The sequence below is a fragment of the Arachis hypogaea genome, chromosome 16 (genome assembly GCF_003086295.3).
Source record: "Arachis hypogaea cultivar Tifrunner chromosome 16, arahy.Tifrunner.gnm2.J5K5, whole genome shotgun sequence".
NCBI classification, from domain to species: Eukaryota; Viridiplantae; Streptophyta; class Magnoliopsida; order Fabales; family Fabaceae; genus Arachis; species Arachis hypogaea.
The window spans coordinates 55,508,848-55,513,890 of record NC_092051.1 but is presented as its reverse complement, the minus strand read 5'-3'; the positions used below and the strand labels follow the sequence as shown (position 1 = coordinate 55,513,890).

Genomic DNA, 5,043 nt, shown 5'->3' with positions numbered 1-5,043 from the left:
TTGAGGATTTCTTCATTGACCTTATGCTAGGAGGATCCTTCTGATCTGTTTCCATTGATTCTTGTGGCTTTAACTCTTGCAACTCCTGTTTGCCTTCCAAAGACTGTTTTAGAGTTTCAGCTGCTGGATTACTTTCCTCCAAACACAGATGACTACTATCATCCTTAGGCTTTTCAGGTTCTGGTTCAGGCTCAGATGCAGGTTTGAAAACTTTGAAAATGAGCTGTTCATCATGTATTCTCAGAATTAGCTCTCCTTGTTCTACATCTATGAGCGCTCTAGTAGTGGCTAGAAAAGGTCTTCCCAGAATGATAGGGTGTAGGTAGCTTTCCTCCATGTCCAAAATGACAAAGTCTGTGGGGAAGTAATAATCTCCCACTTTCACCAGCACATTCTCAACCACCCCTTCAGCTTGCTTCTGAGTTTTGTCAGCCAGTTGTATGATTACATCAGTGGATCTCACCTCATTCAGTTGTAGCCTCTTCATAAGAGTTAGAGGCATCACATTTATGCTAGCTCCTAGATCACAGAATCCTCTGTCAATTTTTGTTTCTCCTATGATGCAAGGAATATGAAAACTTCCTGGGTCTGTTTTCTTAGAGACTGTGTCCTTCTTGATGAGGGCACTGCATTCTTTGTTCATTGTTACCGTTTGTCCTCCCTTCAAAACTCTTTTCTTGCTCAACAATTCCTTTAAATACTTGATGTGTGTAGGCATTTGATGGAGAATCTCAAGAAAGGGAATATTGATGTGGAGAGACTTAAATGTCTCTAAAAACCTTGAATAGGTTTTCCCTTTTTCACCTTCTCCTAACCTCTGAGGAAATGGTGCTTTTGGTTGGTATGTTTCCATGGTGCCTTTTTGCAGTTCCTTGGCTTGCTCAGTTTCACTTTCCTGCTTAGCTTCCTCCACACCTTCCTTTAAGATTTCTGGCTCCTGTTCTGAGGATCTGATTCCTTCTTCTTCTGAGACTTCTTTCAATATGGTGATGGCTTTGCATTCTTCCCATCTCACTCCCTTTTGTTCCCCTTTAGGATTCTTTTCTGTGTCACTAGGGAACACTGCAGTTGATTTGGGGGCCTGTTGAGATAGCTCTCCTACTTGAGACTCCATCCTCTTGAGTTTTTCACCATGGTTTCTTAAGGTAGTTCTCACATCATCCCTGAAGCTTTTCAATTCAATTATGTCCTGACCCATGTGTGCCAGCACTCCTTCTATCCTGTTTAATTGATCTTGAAATTGTTGGTTCGGGTTAGGTTGGGTAGGTTGATTATTTTGGCCATGATATGGTGGTTGAGAGTAAGTGTTTTGTGTGGCTTGGTATGATCTTTAGTTGGAGTTTTGGTATGTGGACTTGTTATGTTGGTTTGCTGGTTTCCCCACCCAAAGTTTGGGTGGTTTTTCCAGCCTGGGTTGTAAGTGTTGGAATGTGGATCATATGGTTGCCTTTGTTGATTTCCTACATAATTGGCCTCTTCCCAATCACCTCCTTCAGTGCTTTCTTCCTCTTGCTCTTGTGTGTGTATTGCAGCCACTTGTTTTGTTTCTAATTTCCTGGTGAGCTCTGCTAGTTGCTTGGCAAACACCTTGTTCTGGGCTAGAATTGTATCAACATGGTTCAGCTCCATGACTCCCTTAGTGTTGTGTCTCTCTGATGCATAGTAGTACTCATTCTCAGCCACTGTCTCAATCACTTCAATGGCTTCTTCCACAGTCTTTTTCCTGTTCAATGAACCTCCTGATGAATGGTCTACAGCCTTCCTTGATTCATAAGACAGTCCATCATAGAAAATATGCAATTGCACCCAGTCATGGAACATGTCTGGTGGGCATTTCCTTGTCAAATCCTTGAATCTCTCCCATGCCTCGTAGAGAGTTTCACCATCTTGTTGTCTAAACGTCTGAACCTCAGATCGAAGCCTATTGACCTTTTGTGGGGGTAGAAATGTGCCAGAAACTTGCTTTCCACCTCATCCCAGGTTGTTAGGCTCCCCTTGGGAATGATTCCAGCCACTTAGCTGCCTTGTCCCTAAGTGAAATGGAACAAAAGCAGTTTATATGCATCTTCCTGGACTCCATTGGACTTCACAGTGTCACAAATTCTCAGGAATTTTGTGAGATGTTGGTTTGGGTCTTCATTAGCACTTCCACCAAATGAACAATGATTCTCCACAAGTGATATTAGCTGTGGTTTGAGCTCAAAATTGTTGGCCTGAATGGGTGGTTTCTGGATGCTGCTACCACAATTCCCAGAGGTTGGGTTTATGTATGAACTAAGAACCCTCCTCTCAGGAATGGCATTGTTTCCATCAGCTCTCTCATGGTTGTGAACTTCTCTATCCATGTTGAGATCTAAAGCTTCCTCAAAATTGTCCTCAGATTCTCCTTCAGATTCCTCTTCTCCCAGTACTCTCTTCCCTCTTGCTTCCCTTCTCAGTCTATGAAGGGTCCTCTCTGGTTCGGTATATGGAGGAGTTGATGTCTCTCCTCTCCTACCTGTCATGCAAGAACACAGCACAGGCAACAAACAAGTGAAATACTCTTGGTTAATGGAAGAGTATGGTTAGAGCAGTTGAGGAATTAATTCAAACAGTTAGTGAGTTAGTGAGTTAGTTGCTTGAATTTAAAGGCATAAAGAAAGAAAGCATGTAACAGAGTGCAGAATTAAAATTCAACAAGTAACTTGTACTGAATTAATCAAAACAAAAAAAAATGCTCAATCTAGTTAACTTCCAATTGAGAATTGTCAATCGAAAACCAATCCCCGGCAACGGCGCCATAAACTTGATGCGCATAAACTTGTTATGCTACGATTTAGGAAATTGCACGATCGGCAAAATTCCTTCCGGCAAGTGCACCGGTTATCGTCAAGTAAAAACTCACAATAGAGTGAGGTTGAATCCCAAGGATTGGTTGAGTGAGCAATTCGGATTAGAAGTGTGTTCTAGTTGAGCGGAATCAAGATTTAGATGAGAATTGCGGAATGTAAAATTGGCGGGAAACGTAAATGACAAGAAATTTAAAATGGCGGAATCTTAAATTGCATGAAGTAAGAGCAGAAGCTAAATTGCTGAAATTAAAAGGGAATGGGGGTGATTGCATGAATTTAATTGCAGAATGTAAGAGAAAGTGGAAATCAGAAATGGGGAATTCATTGGGTTATAGGAGATATTGAGATCGAATCAAAACATGTTTATCTCTTCCTCAACCAATGCGTTCATTGAATTTTGCTTGGCAATCTTATATGATTGGATCCCAATCCCTTGGCTCACCAATTCTCTCTAAAAACGAACAAATTTCCAATCCCTTGGTTTAAATGTTCATAAGAAGGATGATGCTCGATCACTGATTATACCACACAGTTTCATGAACCACATTTGGTAGATTACATGTCACAATATCCATCCAAACCCCAATCCAATTCACTGTGAGAAAGCTTCTCTAGCATGAATCCTCCATTCCTTTCCCAAGGTCCGAAGGATTCCAATTATGGGTAGTTTCTTCCCAAGACAACTACCAATGGAATTAGATCGAGAAGCTTTCTAACAAATTCAAGAAAAAGATTGAGAAGAGATAAACTATATTATTCATTGAATTACAATAGAGCTCCCTAACCCAATGAAAGGGGGTTTAGTGAGTCATAGCTCTGAATTCAATTACAAAGATATGAAAACTAGCCAAATGAAAGGTAAAAGTCCCCCCTAACTTAAATTCTATCCATATTTATACACTTTCTATATTGAGCTTCTGTTGTGTTTCTTGGCTTTGAGGCCTCTCCCTGCTTTCTTTTTGCCTTGGGTTTATGATCCATAATCTTGATGAGGCTGTTGATCCAAAATCTGTAACATTCATTGAGCCAACTTAGTGATAATCAAATAATGACACATGACTCAATAAATTGAAATTTCAGACTCATCAATCCTTCAGGCCCAATCCCCTAAACCATGATATTCAATTGGGTTCATACCAGAGTAAGTTTAAGTTAATGTTTGTGCTCAAATACTAACTTAAACCGCAATATTGTTGGCCCAGAAACCTTTTCCAAGAGTGGCGTTTAAGTTGCCAGTTTAAGCTTAACTGTAGCTTAAACGCCAGACACTTCCAGTGATGCTTTTGTGGAAGCACGTTTAAGCTTCAGTTAAGGTTAAACTGAAGCTTAAACGTGGAAATGGAAGAAGGCAGCCCTGGAGGGTAACTTGTCGAACACGTTTAAGCTTCAGTTTAAGGTTAAACTGAAGCTTAAACGTGGAGATAGAAAAGGCATCCTGGAGGTCGAACACGTTTAAGCTCCAGTTTAAGGTTAAACTGGAGCTTAAACGTGGAAGCTGAGAAAGGTAGCCCTGGAGGTGTCGAACACGTTTAAGCTCCAGTTTAAGGTTAAACTGGAGCTTAAACGTGGAAATGGAGAAAGCAACCCTGGAGGAGAAACTTGGTCGAACACGTTTAAGCTCCAGTTTAAGGGTCAAACTGGAGCTTAAACGTGGAAATGGCTCCCTGGTGCACTTCCCATTTCTGGCGTTTAACCTCCAGTTTAAGGTTAACTGGAGGTTAACTGGAAATGCTTCCTGATTGGCATCTCATTCTGGCGTTTAACCTCCAGTTAGGTAACTGGAGGTTAAACGTGGAATGCTTCTTAGGTGAGACTTTCATTCTGGCGTTTAACCTCCAGTTTAAGGTTAAACTGGAGGTTAAACTTCAGTTTCAGCATTTCTTAGCCTTCATGATTCTGGCGTTTAAGCTCCAGTTTAGGCTTAAACTGGAACTTAAACTCCACATGTGATATTCAAGCTTCCTTTATTGACTTTGTTGCTTCCTTGGCCTAGCCTCTTCTTCCCTGAAATCATCCAAACAATTGCATCAAAGTCTTGCAAAATTTCATGAGAATCTTCCATTCATAGCATTCAAGTAATATAACTAAAAACTCATGGAATTTGCATCAAAATCATTACTGTTTGGATGGTCATTGCTTTGTCTTCTTTAACCTTCTGGTTACTATTAAGCTCAAGAAAATGATAAATCTAAAAACTATCAAAATTAAATGC

At 40.5% G+C, this 5,043-nt stretch overlaps 1 non-coding gene across 1 annotated transcript; it reads left to right on the top strand.

Moving 5' to 3' along the window:
* The first annotated feature begins 1,819 nt into the window (after nucleotides 1–1,819).
* On the top strand, nucleotides 1,820–1,923 carry LOC112760137 (small nucleolar RNA R71). The gene has a single exon (XR_003180589.1). It is a non-coding gene; the product is annotated as a small nucleolar RNA R71 (small nucleolar RNA).
* The last annotated feature ends 3,120 nt before the right edge of the window (nucleotides 1,924–5,043 follow it).